Here is a 24,299-nt window from a genome sequence, read left to right on the forward strand (position 1 = left end):
GCGCCAAACTTGTGTGACTGCTCTAAAAGGCTAATCATTTGCATATCACAGCATCTTCTTCCTGCCGGTTAAATTTCACGTCCGCAGCACGTCATCTTCGTGGTGTAGCAATTTTAATGGCCAGTAGTGTGGAATGTTAATAATGTTTGTTTTATTTGAAAAGCACGGCATCACTATTCAAGACCCCTTCGTATTAACTAATTTATAGTAAATAAATTTATAGGAACTTCATTTCTGTTTTGTCCTTGAGTAGTGGTTAAAATTTTTCGGAATGAATCTTCAGTACTTGCAGATGTCTTGTAAAAAAAAAAAAAAAAAAAGTGCCGTTTACATTGCTCCGTGTATTCCTTCTATTTATAACGTCGTCTGTGATAATCAAATGAAAGCACAGAACTTGGAACACAACGTTCAGTGTTGACGCCCAGCTTAAATACGAGTTTTACTGAAACCGACATTGAACATTGATTTACAAGTTGGAGGTTTTCATTTGATTATCATAGTAGCTCATATGATGTTATAAATGAAGGTATGTACTGAGCGATGCAGACGGATTTTTTCATATAATTGTAAGTGTAGCTCAAATGCCACTTTTAGTACACTCGCCCATTACAGATGAAATAATTTTTACAACACAATTTTTCTCTCCTGTAGTGCTGGATTAAGTCGATCTTGACCTCCACCTTCATACGACTTTTCTGGTCATGAGCAAGCAATACGGAACTGTTGTTTTGGTTTACGGTCTTCCCGCTACTGCTTTGTACCTCCTTTGTGCAGCAGTATGTGTGAAACTCCTGACCAACACTCACGCATTTCTGTTTGTGCCCGATCTAGGTCGACCGAGGCGACGTGGAATGTATGAATCCACAGTTCTGCGTGGTCTGCTGCGCTTTCCTCGAGACCTTGGTCGCCGGGGGCTGACAGTATGCAGATGCAGCGGCAACAACAGACCGCTGACAGCGACGTCCCGCACCCGAAGGTTATCATCGTGAGGGGCGCCGGCGGCTGCCGACCAGGGAGCGGGGTGCAGCCTCTCAAGGGCGACGAATGTCGGCGCCCACTTCAGCCGCATCGTACAGCACCGTAACCCACTCTACATAACTTTTCGCCACTCCCGTGCGTCAGCGCTATGCGCATTACAGAACTGGCTGAAGTACATCGTAGAGCACTCGTCACGTGTGAGTGAAGTTACGCAAACAAGTAAACAGATGTTTTAGATTCGTCACTTCTGTATTCCGCGCTTAATTACAAATCTATTTAACAAGATCCAGTCAACCAGTAACTGAACACAGAACGAACGTAACGTTCCCTTATCTTTTATGTGATTGCAAGTTTGGAAGAAAACTTGCTTGTATTTGTAAAGCAACAATATAACAATTAAGTATTAAACTCATTAGTTAGATCTTGATACATATGTACAGTACTGCTTTTTCCTGGCCTTGATCCCGTATCTTCACGAGGTCGACATTTTGGATTTGCCCATATAATTCATTTATTTATTTGTGTAACCTGAACTGATTAGGTCATCAGGACCTCTCTTAAATCGTCCCACACTTTCACACACACAGTACATTGAATGAAGCACCAAAAAATTGCTATAGGCATACGTATTCTAATACAGAGACATGTAAACAAGCAGAACACGGCGCTTCTCGGCAACGCCGATGTAAGACAAAAAATCTCCGCAGTTGTTAGATCGCTTACTCCTGCTACAATGGGAGGTTATTAAGATTTTAATGAGTATGAACTTGCTGTTATGGTCGGCGCATGGGCGACGGGACACAGCATCTTCAAGGTAGCGATGAAGTGGAGATTTTCCCGTGCGACCATTTCACGAGTGTACCGTGAATATCAGGAATCCGGTAAAACATCAAATCTCCAGCATCGCTGCGGCCGGGAAAAGATCCTGCAAGAATGGGACCAACGATGACTGAAGACAATCGTTTAACATGACAGAAGTGCAATCCTTCCGCAGATCGCTGCGGATTTCAGTGCTGGACCATCAACGAGTATCAGCGTGAGAACAATTCAACGAAACATCATCAGTATGGGCTTTCGGAGGAGTAGGCCCACTCGTGTACCCTTGATGACTGCACGACGCAAAGATTTACGCCTCGCCTGGGCCCGTCAACACCGACATTGGACTGTTGATGACTAGAAACAACTTCCTGGTCGGACGAGACTCGTCTCAAATTGTATCGAGTGGATGGACGTGTACGGGTATGGACATAACCTCATGAATCCATGGATCCTGCATGTCAGCAGGGGGCTGTTCAAGCTGGTGGAGGCATTTTAATGGAATGGGGCGCGTGCAGTTGGAGTGATACGGGTCCCCTGATACGTCTAGATAGTCCTTTGACAGGTGACACGTATGTAAGCATCCTGGCTGATCACCTGCATCTATCCATGTCTATTGTGCATTCCAACGGACTTGGGCAATTCTAACAGGACAATGCGACACCGCAAACGTCCGGAGTTACTACAGAGTGGCTCCAGGAACAAACTTCTGAGTTTAAACACTTCTGCTGGCTACCAAACTCCCTACACTTTAACATTATTGAACGTATCTGGGATGTCTTGCAACGTGCTGTTCAGAAGAGATTTCCACCCCCTCTTACAGTTACGGATTTGTGGACAGCCCTGCAGGATGCATCGTGTCAGTTCCCTCTAGCACTACTTCAGACATTAGTCGAGTCCATGTCACGTCGGATTGCGGCACTTCCGCGTGCTCGCGGCCGCCCTATACGATATTAGACAGGTGTGCCAGTTTCTTTGGCTCGTCAGTGTGTTACACCAAAGTTACCTAAAAAGATATTTTAGTATGGCAACTAATATGAAAATGAATTCAGAATGTTCAGTGACGGTGTTAGTAAATTCTACTGACTATGAACCAAAGAAGTTAATAGTGGCATCACTTGTATTACTGCAACTGCAGCCACTCATACTGATAATAGTAATAATAATAATAATAGTAATAATAATAATGACAATAATTGTGTCGTTAACAAGAGCAATAACAGTGGCAGATGAAGGAAGAATTTAGAGGTCTAGAAAACACATGTTTTCTGATAAAGGAAATTTTCTGATAAAGTAAATTTAAGGAGACTGAACCCGCTAAGAATACTGGGAAATGAGGAAGATCATTTTGGAAAGATGGATGTGCAAACAGGGACAATGATAACCCTATCGTTGCTTTCGCAGGTATGTCATTACTTGTCTTCTGAAGCTGGAGATGTTACTTATTTCTCTAATATAATGCGGGAGGTTGTCCCAGGTTCGGGTTCCTGCTGCTGAGAAGGACTTCGAGAAACTAGGTGAACGACGGAGTAAAACAGAAAAGAATTTTGCTATGATGGGAATAGGTGCTCCTGTCATTCTGTTCAGACAAGAGCATTAACATTGAGGAGCGGTATGAGGAGCAGCGTTCATTAAAGTAGAGAAGACAGATGGTATGGAAATCACTGCACTTGCCTCCACACAAACAGGACGATGGTGAAATGTAATCAAAGACTCGAAGAGCACAGATACGGTGGACACAGGCATTCAGAACCAGTTCCAGACGCCGTGAGCTTTCCTGAGAAAAGCCTTGAAGAATAACACTGCTGTAATTAATAACTTGAAGTATAAGTGTTTGTACAAGTTTCGTTTTCAGGTTAAGAGAGAATAGCTTTCTATATTTTCGTAGGGCACGGAGAGATGCTAATGCCTTTTTGCACAGTGCAGTTATTTGCTCAGTTCAATGTATATTTTCATCAATTATGACTCCTAGACTCATTTCTGAAGGAGAGAAGTTGATATTCTCCCAATTAATGGCTAAAGAGTGTAGGGATTCTCGGTATTTCGGGCTAATAAACTTTGAGTGACCAACCAGTTCTGCTCGTGTGCTGGATGGGTTGAGGTTTAACGCTATAACCTGCGCCCGTTTCGATAGTACATGTAGGTCAGTATTAAGATTCTCAGTAGCTATCTTCAGGTCTGTAGGTTTCACACTTAGAAAAAGTTGTAGGTCAGCAGCGTACATGTGATATTTGCTGTAGGACAAGACTGATGATCATCTACGTACAATGAAAAGAGTATAGGACCTAATACCAAACCCTGGAGGACGTCTGATACTATCTGCCTCCATTGTGAGTTTGCGGTACCGAACATGACACATTGCTGGCATGAGCGAAATCATTGTACTGCACTTGCCGTTAAATTTAATCTGCTAAGTTTGCCAAGTAAAATGTCGTAGTCGATGGTGACAAAGGCTCTTCTGAAATCTAAGAAGCACGTGATAATTTCCTCTTGGGCACCCACGGCAAGCTTCGGGAAATCTGTTACCTTTATTAATGCAGAAGTTGTGCTGCGATTCTTACGGGAGTCGGATTTTTCATCTGGTACGTTGTTTGTAGCTAGATAATTCAAAAATGGTTCAAATGGCTCTGAACACTATGGGACTTAACATCTGTGGTCATCAGTCCCCTAGAACTTAGAACTACTTAAACTTAACTAACCTAAGGACATCACACACATCCATGCCCGAGGCAGGATTCGAACCTGCGACCGTAGCAGTCGCGCGGTTCCGTACTGAGCGCCTAGAACCGCTAGACCACCGCGGCCGGCACCTAGATAATTCGTTAGCTCGTCGTAGACTATATGCTCTAAGGCCGTGGAGACTTCAGGAAGAATGCAAATAGTTCGGTAATCAGAGGGTGCTGGGACAGCGTCTTTTTTATGTAATGGCTTAACTAGTCCATGTTTCCAGTCTTAAGGTTAAAATGGCTCTGAGCACTATGGGACTCAACATCTTAGGTCATAAGTCCCCTAGAACTCAGAACTACTTAAACCTAACTAACCTAAGGACATCACACACACCCATGCCCGAGGCAGGATTCGAACCTGCGACCGTAGCAGTCCTGCGGTTCCGGACTGCAGCGCCAGAACCGCTGGACCACCGCGGCCAGCTCCAGTCTTAAGGGAAAGCGCTTGTGGTTAAGGAGTAGTTGAAGGTATTTGTTATAATGAGCAATACTTGCTCAATAATAAGCTTCATCGACTGGAGAAACTGTCCAGTATATGCTGATGCGACACGCATTACAGCATTATAGACGGAGTTGCAAGTAACTTGCTTCAGACAGAACTTTTCCTGGCTGCAGTCGTTCACCCTATGAAGTAACGGGTGCGTGTTTTGTTTGTGGATCATTTGTCGTTCTACGTAATGTGAAGCACCGGTTCAGTTTATCGGCTGGGACAGTGGGATCAGCTGCAGCTTTTAGTGGGTTTTTCCATAGGAAGGTTGGTCCATTTCTGTTGTCAGTTAATGTATAAGCAGGCCTGAGTTTTGCGTTTCTCAGGGCTTGACTGACTCTCTACCGCTTCTGCTTGTGAGCAACATGATTTTCAGTAGAGGGGCGCTCTTTGTATGTCCGACGTGCAGTGTGTCTGAAATCCTTGAGTTGTTTTAGTTCTTCAGTTAGCCAACTTGTAGGTCTGCTTCTTATTTTTCCGTTTAATAGTAGAGAGAGGCAGGATGGCCTTCCTGTCACCCCTCCCTCTCTCCCACCCTTTCTTGGACGTAACATGTGCGTCCCGTCGTCGGTTACCTCACGTGGATCTATGTGAATGTTTTCGAAATGTTAGCGTATTGTGTAAGGTTCCAGTGCGGTATTCACCTCGACGGATGTGGGAAACAGTCTAAACCCACAACCAGGATGGCCGCCACACAGGCTAATATCGTTAATCAATCGAGTGGATCCGATCCGTGGCCTGTCCGCCTCCCTGAATCCCAGAAGCAGCCATCAAACGCGCTTGGCTAGCCAGGGTATGTAAACACGTACCTCTGCAAAATTTTACTGAAAAAAATACAGTTTTGCACTAACAATGAAAAAATGATCCGCGAAATATGGTTAGAAAACCTGTGGTGAAAAAAATAAAAATCGGTCTACGTTAGCAATCTTACACTACTGGCCATCAAAATTGCTACACCACGAAGACGACGTGCTACAAACGCAAAATTTCACCGACAGGAAGAAGATGCTGTGATATGCAATAGAGTAGCTTTTCAGAGGATTCACACAAGGTTGGTGCCGGTGGCGACACCTACAACGTGCTGACACGAGGAAAGTTTCCAACCGATTTCTCATACACAAACAGCAATTGACCGGCGTTGCCTGGTGTAACGTTGTTGTGATGCCTCGTGTAAGGAGGAGAAATGCGTACCATCACGTTTCCAACTTTGATAAAGGTCAGATTGTAGCCTATCGCGATTGCGGTTTATCGTATCGCGACATTGCTGCTCGTGTTGGTCGAGATCCAATGACTGTTACCAGAATATGGAATCGGTGGGTTCAGGAGGGTAATACGGAACGCCGTGCTGGATCCCAACGACCTCATATCACTAGCAGTCGAGATGACAGACACCTTATCCGCATTCCTGTAACGGATCGTGCAGCCACGTCTCGATCCCTGAGTCAACACATGGGGACGTTTGCAAGACAACAACCACCTGCACGAACAGTTCGACGATGTTTGCAGCAGCATGCACTATCAGCTCGGAGACCATGGCTGCGGTTACCCTTGACGCTGCATTACAGACAGGAGCGCCTGCGATGGTGTACTCGAAGACGAACCTGGGTGCACGAATGGCAAAACGTTATTTTTTCGGATGAATCCAGGTTCTGTTTACAGCATCATGATGGTCGCATCCGTGTTTCGCGACATCGTGGTCAACGCACATTGGAAGCGTGTATTCGTCATCACCATACTGGCGTATCACCCGGCGTGATGGTATGGGGTGTCATTGGTTATACGTCTCGGTCACCTCTCGTTCGCATTGACGGCACTTTGAACGGTGGAAGTTACATTTCAGGTTTTACGACCCGTGGCTCTACCCTTCATTCGATCCCTGCGAAACCCTACATTTCAGCAGGATAATGCACGACCGCATGTTGCATGTCCTGTACGGGCCTTTCTGGATACAGAAAATGTTCGACTGCTGCCCTGGACAGCAAATTCTCCAGATCTGTCACCAATTGAAAACTTCTGGTCAATGGTGTCCGAGCAACTGGCTCGTCACAATACGCCAGTCACTACTCTTGATGAACTGTCGTATTGTATTGAAGCTGCATGGGCAGCTGTACCTGTACACGTCATCCAAGCTCTATTTGACTCAATGTCCCGGCGTATGAAGGCTGTTATTACGGCCAAAGGTAGTTGTTCTGGGTACTGATTTCTCAGGATCTATGCACCCAAATTGCGTGAAAATGTAATCACATGTCGGTTCTAGTATGATATATTTGCCCAATGGACACCCGTTTATCATCTGCATTTCTTCTTGGTGTAGCAATTTTAATGGCCAGTAGTGTAGTTCTTACAGCGCCCATCGCTTTCTTCTTTTAATAAACGATCTAGAGGGTACACTGGTAACACAGTGGTTTCACAATCTGGAGGCCAGTAGTTCAAATTCCTGTGCGGCTATTCAGCTTTACGATTTCCGCAATTTCCCCGGAACGCGCTGACTGCTGCCGTCATGCAGCAGCGCAACTCAGTCGCTGCTGCAGTACTCGTGATTCTTCGTCTTTCTATGTTTCTGTTAATACACATCGATAAAACGAATATCGCACTAGACCAGTCTGCGACCAATCTAACTAATGGACACGTAAAATTCCGCTTTATGAATCACTTTGTTTGCGATGGGAAAGGAACTGACGCCTTCTGTGGGGATCGGGCGTGACATGGAAGACGTGATAAGCAGTATTTATTTGGGCTGACTCCACCTACAAATAGAAGAAACTAAATTGAAAATATCTGCCGGAACATCATATAAAATGTGGCTGGCGACTCTTAGATGCCTTAATACTACTGCATTTGGCCTCAGAGTTAATTATGGGTTCCTGCAGTATTGTTTCACTCCTCCGTTCTCCTACAGTATCCCTTTACTTTGAATGGATAAATGATCTCCCATATCATCCTTCCACATTGAGGTTGTCTATATACTTTTACATCTTACCCCGAATCTTCTGTTTCTGTGAGCTACCATCAAGTAAACTAAATACACAATACCCCGCGCTGGGTCTTCCCAAGTACACGTTCATATATTCTTGTGCTGAAATAAGGTGTTGACAACTACGTATTCATAGTATTATCGACATATCAGCGTTACTCTGTAACCAGTGATATTTTCTACTTCCTCTCAATAATGTCCTACCACATCTGCGTCTTTGCAGCCAAACCTGCTGTTTAAATCTTTAAGTAATATTACCCTGTTGTGGGAGGTTATATTATTTCCAAGCTATCGTCAGCATTTTTAAAGCAATTATCCTGCTCACTGTAAATTTCGTTGTCGCTTACTGTATATATCCCTACGATAGTAATAGGATGTTCATAGACTATGAGGTCCAGCTTTAAATATCGGTCATTTGCTTGGCCCATTTGGATTTAATACACTCCTGGAAATTGAAATAAGAACACCGTGAATTCATTGTCCCAGGAAGGGGAAATTTTATTGACACATTCCTGGGGTCAGATACATCACATGATCACACTGACAGAACCACAGGCACATACACACAGGCAACAGAGCATGCACAATGTCGGCACTAGTACAGTGTATATCCACCTTTCGCAGCAATGCAGGCTGCTATTCTCCCATGGAGACGATCGTAGAGATGCTGGATGTAGTCCTGTGGAACGGCTTGCCATGCCATTTCCACCTGGCACCTCAGTTGGACCAGCGTTCGTGCTGGACGTGCAGACCGCGTGAGACGACGCTTCATCCAGTCCTAAACATGCTCAATGGGGGACAGATCCGGAGATCTTGCTGGCCAAAGTAGTTGACTTACACCTTCTAGAGCACGTTGGGTGGCACGGGATACATGCGGACGTGCATTGTCCTGTTGGAACAGCAAGTTCCCTTGCCGGTCTAGGAATGGTAGAACGATGGGTTCGATGACGGTTTGGATGTACCGTGCACTATTCAGTGTCCCCTCGACGATCACCAGTGGTGTACGGCCAGTGTTGGAGATCTCTCCCCACACCATGATGTCGGGTGTTGGCCCTGTGTGCCTCGGTCGTATGCAGTCCTGATTGTGGCGCTCACCTGCACGGCGCCAAACACGCATACGACCATCATTGGCACCAAGGCAGAAGCGACTCTCATCGCTGAAGACGACACGTCTCCATTCGTCCCTCCATTCACGCCTGTCGCGACACCACTGGAGGCGGGCTGCACGATGTTGGGGCGTGAGCGGAAGACGGCCTAACGGTGTGCGGGACCGTAGCCCAGCTTCATGGAGACGGTTGCGAATGGTCCTCGCCGATACCCCAGGAGCAACAGTGTCCCTAATTTGCTGGGAAGTGGCGGTGCGGTCCCCTACGGCACTGCGTAGGATCCTACGGTCTTGGCGTGCATCCGTGCGTCGCTGCGGTCCGGTCCCAGGTCGTCGGGCACGTGCACCTTCCGCCGACCACTGGCGACAACATCGATGTACTGTGGAGACCTCACGCCCCACGTGTTGAGCAATTCGGCGGTACGTCCACCCGGCCTCCCACATGCCCACTATACGCCCTCGCTCAAAGTCCGTCAACTGCACATACGGTTCACGTCCACGCTGTCGCGGCATGCTACCAGTGTTAAAGACTGCGATGGAGCTCCGTATGCCACGGCAAACTGGCTGACACTGACGGCGGCGGTGCACAAATGCTGCGCAGCTAGCGCCATTCGACGGCCAACACCGCGGTTCCTGGTGTGTCCGTTGTGCTGTGCGTGTGATCATTGCTTGTACAGCCCTCTCGCAGTGTCCGGAGCAAGTATGGTGGGTCTGACACACCGGTGTCAATGTGTTCTTTTTTCCATTTCCAGGAGTGTAATTATTGAGACCCCATTTTTTGATGTAAGGTGTTTTGATACACCACGGCAAGTAGGGGTATAGTTACTTCACTTGCGTGTCTGAAAAAACAAACATTATTGACGATCCATAGCTGTACGAAATAATTCGAAGTTTACTTTCTGACTGCGATTTCTTTGATATGAGCTGTATTAGGTATAAATGTAGTGAATGTGGTCCCATTATATTTAATTTTACTAAAGTGCGTCACTTCGCCTTTTAGGGAAGACTTTAACTAGCTGGACGACAACTGTTCATTAATAACGTGATTGGTACTGTTTATTCTAGCCTGTGTGCCATATCGTCTCAAGTTCCATCAATTTGCAATATATTACCAACCCCAGTTTCAGTTCTAGGCAGAAACCCGCACAACGGACTTCAGTTGTTAAACTTTAGAACGACAGATCAAGGATCACACTTTCCTGATATATTTAGTAATTTTTACTTGCAGGACAAAGTATCCAGTGAGTGCAGGACATGAGGGCATGTGCCGGCGTGCACTTCGACGCGAAATTCAACTACTAAGAAGCTGAATTTCCATCACTTATTCATCATCTTTTAATCTATCAATGGTATAATCAATCTCAAAGGGTTATATTTGTAACAAGTCCGGGGAAGCCCGGGGCTGAAATAAGAAAGCGAAATAGTTCGATGGCTTCAAGCTTCACGGCACACGATCTCGAAAATAAATTTCATTAAGAAGAGGATGTACACCTTACACCTACTGTGTTAAAACCGCAATATCAATGACCCATAAACTTAGAAACTTTGTGACCTGAAATTTTTAGGAACTATTGTATAACTGATATTCTGATTACTCATCGAGATCCAGGACATATAGGCAAACAATTAATTAGTTACAAATTTTTAATTAGGTTCAATTTTTCATTAAAAATGGCATTTTTTCGCTCTGTAGGTAAAAAATCCGTGAGAGGTAGATTTGTTTTGGTGGTTCAGTATCTACAGCGTACTGAGAGGTAACAAAGTGTAATATTAGGTATAGATATCTCTGATAGTTCCTGAGATAATGGGTCAAATGTTTTTAAGTAAGTCCTTTTCAGGAAATCAACTTCGAAGTCTCATATGACAGCAACTCACCTATGGAGTCGTGGCAACTCCTAGAAAGAGCCAGACCCATAATCAGAATTGTCTGTATCCTGTTCTTAAACATCCTGGAAGTCTACCCATCTTTCATTTTCTTGCGTCTTGCTTCTTTACTCATTTCGTCTGCTTACGCTGAGTTTTCACTACTCTAAATCGAACCATTCGCTGGAAAACTTGAATCGTGTTGGCTGCTGGAGCGTTATCAACATACTCTACAATTCTGATTCTTTCCTTGTTACCATTGTTAAATGTCACCACAGCATCACAAACACCAAGGTATTTCTACAGACACATTTTTTGTGTGCTGGTCCAAATGACATTACTGAAAGACTGATTCGGCTTTTGCGTTTTGTCATGGAGACTTTGGAAGTAAGGTCACAATGAACTAATTTTCTGTGGACTGGTGTAACAGATTCCATAAATGCAGTTGATATGCTGTTCTTCTGCCTAAATTATCTCTCTGCACTTTCTACCTGAGCTTCGCACTACTTGCACCGTGAATCAGCACCTAGCAGACAAAGATCGTTTATAGGGGTATCCTCAGTGGATGATTTGTGGCAGAAGGTAGCCCACTCTGCTCTTGTCATTTCTTGTAGGTCATATGGGCTGTATCTTACCGCCATTCCATAATAGTGCTGAAGTTCATCAATGTTTTTATCTGTAAGTCTTACTTTACCATTTATAGTTTATTAACTTTGCAATTCAATATTCACAACATACTAGATGCAGGTGGAATGTCGCCACTTTTGTTCGCGCAGTGCATTGCCCACTTAAAGTGAACATGAAATCAAGAAATAAGTACAGGATAACCGCAGCCTTCTGATGGACTGAATACTTCCATAGATAGCGACAGTTAAGTATGCCAATGAAGAACATCTGTATTTTATTACGTTTGTATTACTAAGTTTGAAATGATAAAAAGTACGTTTCCAATTGGAATTACACTACTGGCCACTAAAATTGTTACACCACGAAGATGACGAGCAACAGGCGCGAAAATTAACCGACAGGAAGAAGATGCTGTGATATGCAAATGATTAGCTTTTCAGAGCATTCCCACATGAGGAAAGTTTCCAACCGATTTCTCATACACAAATAGCAGCTGACCGGCGTAGCCTGGTGAAACGTTGTTGTGAAGCCTCGTGTAAGGAGGAGAAATGCGTACCATCACGTTTCCGATTTTGATAAAGGTCGGATTGTAGCCTATCGCAATTGCGGTTTATCGTATCGCGACATTGCTGCTCTCGTTGGTCGAGATCCAATAACTGTTAGCAGAATATGGAATCAGTGGGTTCAGGAGAGTAATACGCAACGCCGTGCTGGATCCCAACGGCCTCATATTACTAGCACTCGAGATCACAGGCATCTTATCCGCATGGCTGTAACGGATCGTACTGCCAGGTCTCGATCCCTGGGCCCACAGATGGGCACGTTTGCAAAGACAACAACCATGTGCACGAGCAGTTCGACGACGTTTGCAGCAGCATGGACTATCAGCTCGGAGACCATGGCTGCGGTTACCCTTGACGCTGCATCACAGACAGGAGGGCCTGCGATGGTGTATTCAACGACGAACCTGGGTTCACGAATGGCAAAACGTCATTATTTCGGATGAATCCAGGTTCTGTTTACAGCATCATGATGGTCGCATCCGTGTTTGGCGACATCGCGGTCAACGCACATTGCAAGCGCGTATTCGTCATCGCCATACTTACGTATCAACCGGCGTGATGGTATGGGGAGGGGGGGCAGGATAATGCACGACCACATGTTGCAGGTCCTGTACAGGCCTTTCTGGATACAGAAAATGTTCGACTGCTGCCCTGGCCAGCACATTCTCTAGATCTCTCACCAATTGAAAACGTCTGATCAATGGTGGCCGAGCAACTGGCTCGTCACAATACGCCAGCCACTACTCTTGATGAACTGTGGTATCGTGTTGAAGCTGCATGGGCAGCTGTACCTGTACATGCCATCCAAGCTCTGTTTGACTCAATGCCCAGGCGTATCAAGGCCGTTATTACGGCCAGAGGTGGTTTTTCTGGTTACTGATTTCTCAGGATCTATGCATCCAAATTGCGTGAAAATGTAATCACATGTCAGTTCTAGTATAATATATTCGTCCAATGAATACCCGTTTATCATCTGCATTTCTTCTTGGTGTAGCAATTTTAATGGCCAGTAGTGTATTTGACAAATAGTACAACATATTAATCAGGAGATAAAAAATATTATTAAGAGATAATTACTGGGAAACGTCACTTTTAGACCAGTTTCACCACAGTAACTGCCCTTGAGTTACCATGCAGCTCTGTCCGGTTAAGAATCGAAAGGAAAAAAACGAACACAACTTTCTTAGGCTGGGTTCCCAGTTCAGTGTTGCCTGAGACTATATCTAACCTTAAATCCTTCTCTACCCATTCCGATGCGTGCTCATTGCTCCGCACTGTGCAGACCTTACTGTGGCTGGCTCAGAGGTTACGGCGGCCGGCATCTGTGTGTGGTGCGCCCGCCGTGTGCCTCTTTCGACCAGCAACAGCCTCCATACCAAGTTGTGATAAGATGCTCTACCAAACCTCTTGGCCACATGCTTCGTTTCTCACGATTCCTACTGTCTACCCTAACCTAGGAGCAGTGCTTCCTCGCACAGCCCTCGAACAATAGCTGGGTACATGCGAGACGCAATTTCCAGAAAGAAAACATTGCAATAAAATTTAGACTTCCACCCCCGTATCGTAGAGGGAAGAGCCAACCAAGTCGCTCCTGCCTAAGGCAGAAAGCGTACCAACAACCAGTCCTCCAGCGACACGATCGTGTCCTGAAGGTCCGACTGCCTCAAGCATTTACTGTCTTTGATGCAGAATTGTCTGCGATCTTGCGGACACTGGAGCAGATGAGGTACTTTTCCCCTCCTAAATTTCTTGTCTGTTCCGGTTCACTAAGTGCCCTTCACTCATCGCAACGTTTGTATCCAGCAGATGAAATAGTCCAGAACATCCACAATGCCCTCCTCCAACTACAACGACTGGGGAAGGAGGTGTTTTTCTGCTGCGTTCCAGGGCACGTCGGCGTTGCTGGGAACGAAAGGGCAGATCTCGCAGCCAATGAGGCGTATCTCGATCCGCAAGTATTTCAGTGTGCCATCCCCCTGCACGCACTCACCTCGCTGTTGAGTTCACGAGTCATGCCTCGGTTGGGGGATGAGTGGCTGGAAATGACTGACAATAAGCTCCGTATAGTCAAGCCCACGAAGAGTGTGTGGTGTACTTCCTTCCTGCCCCGTAGACGGGACGAGGTTCTCCTCACTCGGCTTCGGATAGGCCACAGCCCTATGACGCATGGCTTCCTGCTCCGGCGAGAGGACCCTCCAATGTATGTTGCTTGTGGCGTCCAGGTCACTGTGCGCCATGTTTTATTGCACTGCGTTTTATTTTCTGACCAGCGAGCCGCGGCTGACTTGCCAGCGGATCTGCCATCTCTTTTAGGAAACACTCGGACGAATGTGTTAAAGTTTTAAAGTTCTGTGACTTGTCATATGTTTTTACAAAGATTTTAGGGAGAGGGTTTTAATTTGTTCGCAGGATGACTGGCTCGTCCATATTTTCCGTAAACAGCCAGCCAGTGACAATTTCCTGTGGGATCCATGGCGCTCCTTTCTCGTTTTCCTTACGTTTTCTCTTCTTGTACAGTATTTTTCATCTTTTCCCGCCGTCTTTGCGTGTATGCTTCCATTTTACTTGATTTGTCCACATTCGTTTCTTTTAATGTGTGTCAGGGCGCTGATGACCTCGACGTTGAGCGCCCGTAAGACCCAACACACACACACACACACACACACACACACACACACACACACACACACACGACACGCCGATAGGAAGCTTGCTCTCCCAGAAAATTTAGACAAATACCAAATATCTTATTTTCCATTGCTTACCTGATCCCTCAAGTCCTGTGAAGATGCTATCAGGCCCTGAAAGCCACAATGCTTGCGTTCCTCCATCAGTGACCAAACTCCAAAACAAGCATAAGCTGACACTGTTCATTTAGCCCTCATGACTGAAGCAATCTAATGCCGTATCTCTGCCCTCAGTACTTTTCGCTCTTGCATGTCTGAGTAAGACTGGACTGTCAGTAGTGAACAGTCCATACGAAACAAAGTCTTCCTGCTGTTTCCAAGTCCCTTGGTGGCCGCTCACGCGGCGTCTGAAAGCGACTGCACGGTACCCAGGCGTTAGCCGACCGGCCTCCTGCCGAACATAAATCACTTTTCAGTTCTGAATAACAGTAACAACACTCAACACATGATAAATATTCAAAGTATCATAAAAATTACAACAATTAAAAAAACAAGATTGATCATGTGTTTTCAGAACCCGCATAGCTCTATGAAGGTGTTTTATTCGCAACTACCGGTTTCACGTCAGTATAGACGCATCTTCAGGTTTATAACGGTTACTTTTCCATAATTTAAATGGACAATTACGGAGTCCCAGCTTTCTGGAATTTATCCACGTTAAGAGTCAAACCGCAATTGTGGGTTGTCATTATAAAATTAAGTACCCCCTAAAAGATACTTCTCAAAATGTACAAAGCACGACTGCTGATTGAGCTAATGAAGACTGTTAATTATTAGTTGTTATGCGAGAATATTTAATTAATGATAAATCAGGGCCGTACAGTGTTCAGAAGGGTGGTGGAACAGTGACTCTACAATTTAACTTTGTGGCCTGATAAGATACCCATGTAATAAAAGTCAAAGCTGTCATGAATTCTATTGTTTGCCGCAGAACCTGACATAAACGTGTGCAGTAGTTGCACAAAGCACAATGTAAACTATTTAATTATCCAATTGACTGACGAAGGTTTTTACAAGTGAAGTATGTAATAGAATCCAAGCAATTATGGTAGGCGCAGGTTCAAGATGTGGAGCTCATAGGCAGGATTATACATTACTAGTATGAATAAACGGTTTCCGCGATCCATGAGCAGTGACTGTTATAAATCTGAGTTACTAATGTTATGTATGCCAGAAGGGCGCATTCCTCAAATTCTTGAAACAAATCTAAAATTCACTGACCACATCGTAACCTACACCCTCTGAAGCCGAGTGTACATCTTCTCATTTTTAACTGCGTCGTTGTGATGACCGCAAGTACTGCTGTTGACTCGTTAGGTGTGTTTGCATAAGCACAGCCACTGCATCATTAGACGTCGGCTCCAGGCCACTGACTCCGTCGAGTACGACGACTATGAAAGCTGAAAAGCTACCTAGCCGTAAACTATACATTTTGCTCCAGTTAGAGCTGCAAGTGAAGTTCGTGTTATTCACTCTCAGGTCGGAAAACGAAGTCTTCGAAAAGAATTCCAAGTGTTTTTCCTGCAAGCAGAGAGCGAAGCGTCTTTTTAGCGCCTCCTGTCCTCCCTTCTTGGAGAGCTAACCAAACAAAAATATTACAAGCAGTTATTCGAGAGAAGGATCAATTTTGCTCCAGCATTCTCACACACAATGATAATAAAAACTGCAACGAATCTGGATGGAGTGCATCCCCTACTTCTCAATAATTTTCCAACGTATTTTCAGGCCCAGTGGGCTATGTGACTTCAGTTAAAGGAAGGAAACTGTTTCGATTCTATCTTCTCGGTAACTCAAGGTATCCTGATCTTCATTGTAACAGAATGTGTGCCCGAACCTCCTAAGACTACTATCCGCTCTTTTCACGAGGGCAAAGCTGCAAGTATTCTGAGACGAGAAAATTGCGGTCTCACACTTTATGAAATTCTCGCTCCATCGTGGCGTGTTCTGCCGAGAGCGTAGGAGCGTAAATGCCTTCTCGTCTCTCCTCGTTGCTTTCACAGAGGCCACGGTGTCCAGTGCTGCATTGTCTTCCTATGGACAGACTGGGGCCGTGCTTCCACCACAAAGCCTCTTGCTGCTCGCCAGCCGAGACTTGTAAGTGTTCCGTAGAAGAAATTATTCATGACGTGGGAGCGACGGTCAGGTGGTCTAGATTTTCTTCAAGTACTAACGGGGAGAGCTAAAGGCTGCCCTCCGCCGCAGGGGAGCTACCTTCCCGGTTGCATTGTCTCCCCTTTTCACAGGCGCCCCCCTAACCTCCTCTCACTGCACACAATATCCTTCGGCGAAGGATACCAGACGTCACCTTTTCGACAACGTATGTTAATGGTGCCCTTCCGTCCGCTTCTTTCTTTTATCTGTCTGTAAAACTTCCAGTCCACCAAACGCAGTTCTCAATAAATAGAGCTACTGCAAGTACTAGATGTATTAGAAATCACCGTCGGTAAGAAAATTAAATGAAGCCAATACGTGGGTAATCTTTAACAAAATTAGAGAACTACGTTATTTGCAAATCAAACTAAATCAATTTTCATTTCTCGACATATATTTTGCGTATTAAATATGGATAACTTGAAAGTCGACGAAACCGACAGTTTCGACGTCATTCATGAATTAATAATTTGGTCAACCTGTGACTTTTTTTTTTTTTTTGCATTTTCCCAAGCAATGCTAATCAGTGATGGGAAATCTGAATTATATTAGCAACTCTATCCCTTTATTATTATTAGGAGACTCGATAGGGCTGCAGTCGTGGCTTCTTCGTGAGTCTTGTGTGTCACAGAAAAGTGCATGAGCTACATGCTCCTCAGCCATTGCAAGAAGCACATAATCCTACGCTGCTTTGTTTATCGTTGCAGGCCTCATCGTAACTTTGGAAAGTTACACTCACAATATACTATTACCTGGGCCATGTGGAATAGATTCATTAAAAAAAAGTGTTACTCCAGCCCTTCCTCCTTTCGCAGCTGGGCTTGAGACCAGTTACGGGAGAGTTTAAAGCAGCGTTTGTGTTGGAGTGCATTTTCTGCCACCGACCGTGTCCTGTTTCACTTCCTCATTTCTAACCTACACACTACGACAGTCTCTTATTTTTTATTTGAGTCTGTCTGTCACTTAATGTGACAGTAATTCACGTCTCTTTTCAGTTGTCTCCAAGAACCAACAGCTCGCATCATGAGGGCTTTCTTGTGAGGCTATCCTTCACAGCACCTCATTAACGTCTACTGTCCTGAAAGCTGGTGACGTTTTCTGTGAAGTGAGTCGTACACTCGGCCACAAATCGTAGAAGGAGAGTATTTAGGGTGTCTGCTGTGAGCGTGAAGCTATAAATTCACGTATATAGCTGTGTGGCGAGCCCATTCTCTCAGTACAAATGCCGGGTTTACTTTCGCTATTGCACAGACAAACACGATTGGGACACTCCTGTAGACTTGTTTGTTAAAAACTAGGCTAAGCAAGATCTCTTGCTGTATTTCTTGTACATGCCAACGAAACACAAAATAGTAAAGATTTATCGCTTTAAAGCGTTAAATCTACCGGTACATTCCATGAATTAATAACAAGAATGGACACTGGTATCGGAACAACAGGATATTGGTGTAGGACTACGCACAAGTAGACTCTTCGTGAAACTATAGGATTCTTTTTATTTGCTGCGAAGAGACATCTCAACAAACGGAGACGAAAAGATCTGCTGCCTATCTTGGCCATTGCTTCAGCCACCAGGTGTTAAATCTTAGTGTTCTACAACTATCCTTGTTGTGTGTGAGGCTGTGGTTGCCACACAGCATAAAATATTTATACGAAATTTACATTTAGGTGTTTGGATAAATGCAGCCACGAATCACAGAATCATCAGTACTGCTCAACACAAGAGATAACAGCTCTGTAAGAATAATTTGGAATGATGGAAGGTGTTAAAAAGTATTTCGTATTTTGAGATATGGGAAAATAGCACAAGACAAAACAAAATGTCGAGTAAAGACGAGCTCTAAATTGCATACCTTAAGAGCTTTGAGCACTTGTTCATCTTCGCTACTGTGGAATACATATCTTGTACTGTAAGCTCTTTGCTGTTACGAAAGATTTAAGGAATTCAGTAAAGAAATGAGGATACGCTGTTCTGTAGTAAATCTCTGTTACTGTTGCTTTTAATGTAAACGTAAACACAGATCTGGATAAATGCAGTGCATACACTACTTGTAACGGAACCAGTTTGAGTTCAGATAGGTTTTTGGAATGATTTTTACATTGTAGTTTTAGCTTTGCACTTTCTCGCAAATGGAAGCATATTATTCCCTTTTCAGATGACTCACAGGAGCAGGTAGTACAAAATAGCAAGCAGATTAAATTAGAAGCATCACAGTAATACAGCAACGTGTTTTTATTTGTTTACTCATTTGTCCACTACATTCTGCGGATCCCTCGTAACAGCAAAGAGTTTGTAGTAAAAGAGATGTATTTCACAACAGCGAAGATGAACAAGTACTCGTTGCGTTTAAGGTACGTATTTTAGAGCCAACATTTTCTGGTCTTTTCTTCTTGTTTTGATCCAAACTACTGCCACTAAAACTATGGAGTACCTTTTTAACAAGCCCTATTGTTCCTGTCTGTGGCACGCCTGCCAAGTAACTGGGGATAATCGGCCACAGTCTGTAGCATAACTATTTGGTAAGGGGTTGACAAGATGGGTGTGAGGATGTGCACGATGAGTTGCCTTCACTGTGATTCCATGTTTGTTATTTCACTTCCCATCACATAGCTTGCCTGAATCTGTCTTTGGCCTCTGTACTGAGCGTCGGTTCTTACCAAAGTATCCAGAAAAATCCACATAGTAGCGGTATCGGGTCGCCAGCAGACTTCATCTGGAAACCGCTATAGTGATACTAGTGTGTAGGTTGTTACAAGAAAGCTCGGAACGCTTAAATACTTTCGAAAGTTAACTTAATTTCACCAACCTATGTGGTTGATGCATCTTAACCAAACAACATAAAATGTCATTCGACTTATACGCAACATACATTACTCCAAACCTATGAACTAATGCCGCAATGGTGTAAGACACTTATTAAACTCTTATTCCTGTTTGATCCATCTTGTACCACCTCATACAGTACCAGATGCTCCAGAGAAGCACATGTGGTTCTCAGCTGTGTTTGTTAAGAAGTGGCTGAGTTACGTCTCATCTCTGCCGTTCAGTAGGTGTGCTACAAGGTGGTAGATGCGGAAAAGAAACTCTATGGTTCCAGAGCCCTTTTTAAGTCTACGACATCTATGGTGTACGAGGGGCTTTTGAAAAGTCCGTGCAAAAATAAAAACTACTTACGTGTTTAGGGTAAACTTTTTTTATTTCTCGACATAGTCTCCTTTTAGACTTATACACTTCGTCCAACGCTGTTCTAATTCGTTGATCCCTTCCGAATAATAGGAATTGTCCAAGTCTGCAAACTAGCTATTAGTTGTTGCAATCACCTTCTCGTTTGAACAAAATCTTTATCCCGCCAGCCGCTTCTTCAAATTGGTGAACAAGTAGTAGTCAGAGGGAGCCAAGTCTGGAAAATAGGGGGATGTGAAACGAGTTGGGATCCTATTTCCATTAATTTTGCGACAACAGCTGCTGAGGTGTGTGCTGGTGCATTGTCGTGATGGAAAACGACTTTTTTGCGGTTCAATCGCCAGTGTTTTTGTTGCAGCTCGGTTTTCAAACGGTCCAATAACAATGAATAAAATGCACCTGTAATAGTTTTACACTTTTCCAGATAGTCGATCAGGATTGTCCCTTGTGAATCCCAAAAGACAGTCGCCATAACCTTTCGGGCCCAAGGAATGGTCTTCGCCTTTTTTGGTCCAGATTCTCCCTTGGAAGCCCATTGTTTAGACTGTTGTTTGGTCTCAGGAGTATATTAATGTATAAATGTTTCATCCACAGTGACAAAACGACACTTAAAATCCTGCGGATTCTTCTTGAACATCTGTAAACCATCCTTGCACCACTTGACACGATTCCGTTTTTGGTCAAGCGTGAGCAATCGCGGAACCCATCTTGCGGATAGCTTCCTCATGTCCAAATGTTTATGCAGAATATTATGTACCCGTTAATTCAAGATTCCCACAGCACTAGCAATTTCACGCACCTTAACTCTTCTGTCATCCGTCACCATCTCATGGATTTTATCAATGATTTCTGGAGTCGTAACCTCCACAGAGCGTCCAGACTGTTCAGCATCACTTGTGCCCATATGGCCATTCCGAAAATTTTTAAACCGCTTGTAAACTGTTCTTGTCGAAGGTGCAGAGTCACCGTAATGTTTATCAAGCTTCTCTTTAGTCTCCTGGGGCGATTTGCCTTCCATAAAGTAATGTTTAATCACCACACGAAATTCTTTTTCATTTTTTGACAATCACTCGACTGCCTTGATTCACACGAATTCCAAACACAAAGAAATAGACCAGTATGGTTGAAACTTGGTGTGCGTTATTTCCAAAGGTGCTACTAACTAAAAATGACCTTGATATGCGCCGGTGGTGCCATTTGTCTGACTTTGCATGGACTTTTCAAACACCACTCATGCAAACTGAAGCGACGAATGAAAATTTGTACTGAGGCCAGGATTCGAAGCCAGGTCTCCTGTTTACCAGGCAGATGCGTTAATCACTACACCACTGTGGTACGGTGGCTTTGCATAACCGCAGGGACTGATGTAGCACGGCCCCTCCTCAATCCAATTTCCATCTCACGCTTCAAACCACTTGGTATTCCCCTAATTTTGAACAGCTTTGCAGATGTTCTCCAACTGCATTGGAGTAGCTCCTCAGCGTAGAACGAAACGGGGGATCCTGCCTTAAATCCACGCATAGGTTCTTTAATGATCGCCGTTCGAGTTTAGGGGAACACAGGTGGACTGAGGCGTCAATGGGAATTTGGACTGAGAAGGGTGGTCCGTACAATCGTGCAGAGCCACTGTGCCAGAGTGCTATAGTGGTTAGCGCATCTGCCCAGTGATCAGGAGACCCGGGTTCGAATCCCATCCTTCAAACAAATTTTCATCCGTCATTTCAGTCCGCATATATACGTGATAGATTGTAACCATTGATGAGCCTAACTCCAGGGTGTTGCTTGAATTTTGAAAGTGGTTCGTGCAGAAACTGGCGCACAAACTTTGTAGTGCCAAGAGATCTGAGTCCAGTTACGTAAAATCGCCTGTGGCCATCAAAAAGAGCGGGGCGCCTCTCTTGTCTCCGGATATGCCCGGTGCCACCCTGCCGGGCGCTTGCCGCCGGACTGTTGGTGGACGGCGGCCCTACACTTGTACTGTATTAGGAGTTCCTTCTCAGTGTGATTTCATGTGGTTTGGAGTCAGTGCAATGCACGCTACAGGCGTCTGGCTCGGAGCTGTCCTTGAAGCAACCGATTTGTAACAATTCGTTGGGCCACTGTAGTGCTGAATGCTGCTCGAATTGCTACTGAAGATGCAGTACGATACGTCAGAGCCATACGCCGAACGAAAAGGTCTTCCCTCTCGATAGCACCACTTGGCTGGGGCCCTATTCTGTATCATTCATACCGATCGGTGTAGTAGGTTTGTCTCGGTAGTGACTACATTTTCGGTTCTTTACCGAAATATCCTATTCAGTAAGCTTCTGAGACCTGTTACCGAACGGTCCTCCCACCGATTTTACGACAATTGTACCGAGAGGTTTTGGATTTCGGTGTGGCCCTGTCGATCGGTGAGCTGTGGTTTATGTATACCTATAATTTGTTATTTTTAACATATATAGCGGTTTTAGCTTTAGATTTAGTGATTGTGTTACTAAAGAATCACCAGAGGACGCATCCACTTAGAAAGTGAGTTCATAATATACTATTTTCCTTTGTTAGAATTATGGTTAGGTTAGGTTGTTACTGTGAATGATAACATCCAAAAAAAAAAAAACGTTTTCGGTCAATATTCTCTCAATATAAGTGTTATTTTTATGCAAATAAGAGTTAAAAGATAATTAAATATCAAGACATCGGCTGTGCTTACATATATTGCATGAGTGTGAACTGACGTTACTAGTGACTTTGTGTACTTTTTCCCACAAATGGTTTAGTTAATAACTATCGAAACGTGTTTACAAGTTGAAAGTAACAATGGAAAGCAATCATGTGAAGCCTGATATTGGAAACCTTCGAAACTATCACGCATTTATGACTTATGCAGCACCATTTGGCAACGAAGTCAGCCTACGTTCCTCTCTGGTATAGTACAGAAACTGAGCAAAAAAAAGTGGTTAGCGCGCGAGACTGCGAAGTGAAAGGACACGGGTTCGCGCACGAATAGGCGCAAAAAAAATTTTTTTTTTCCTCTTCGTATATGCAACACGTTCTGAGACATTGTTATTTGTGTAAGTTAAGATTTTTCTGCAATATTTGTTATTACTTACATGTAAGAGCGCACTTCCTCAGTAATGATTTCTTGATTTCTGCGTGTTTAAAAAACGAAATATGAAATTGCTGGAGATGAAATTGCTGTGAGTGAAACAACCGACAGTGACCTCTATATTTTTTTCTTGTCAGAAATAATTCACCATTTTTTCTGAATATGTAGCGATTTCCGAGTATGCTGTTAGATCGGAATCTAAGAGCACAATTTAAATTACTGGGAATGTAATCTTGCTTATCACAAGCATCTATCTGCGATCGAATCCTCAGCAAAAGTAGACAGACATAAAAGATCTCTGCCGTAATATTTTAGACTGTAGCACCATATATGTAACACTTTCATTCATGAGATGCATGTTATAAACTTCGACGAACTGCAGGAGCTCTCGAAAATGCGTTTTTTCAATTTTGTTTTTAAGAGCCATATCGTTGACGTATCATATAGGGAAGTGGGCTACTTAATCATTTGGATCTCTAGGAGCGAGTTATAACCACATTCTGTTTATCTTTTTATTCTTTGAAACTCTCAGAATCAATTTTTCGGGTGTTTTTATAGATGTATTAGTACAATGTGGTACTACACACTATTCCTAACTCATTTTTCGAAACGTAAAATCCAAAAGAAGATGTCAGTGTGAATGAGAATAAGATGACATAATGTGGCATTTACGACAATCTGCAGAATACAGTCAAATACGCTATCGTTATTATGCACGCATGGAAACATGCGGTCAGGGAGACGGTAAAAAATTTCTACGCATTTCAGCTGAGAATCATGGAAATGGATATACTGCGCCTGATGCTGTTAAGGAGGAGGCAAGAGCGATGAAGGCGGTTACGTCAGCTCGATGGAATGCGGCGCCGTGCGTTATGCCATAAAGTTATAGCAGCGTAAACACAATTATCGGTACTTCGTAGAATAGCGTGCCTGTGTCGTGTGCTAGCCGCTTTGTGTTCGTGGCGCTGTGTGCCATGCAGTGCGCATGCGCGGACCTGCCGCCGCTTGCTTTTGATTGGGTTGCGCGACGCGAACCGACAACAGCTCTTC

This window comes from Schistocerca cancellata, chromosome 2 (genome assembly GCF_023864275.1).
Source record: "Schistocerca cancellata isolate TAMUIC-IGC-003103 chromosome 2, iqSchCanc2.1, whole genome shotgun sequence".
NCBI classification, from domain to species: Eukaryota; Metazoa; Arthropoda; class Insecta; order Orthoptera; family Acrididae; genus Schistocerca; species Schistocerca cancellata.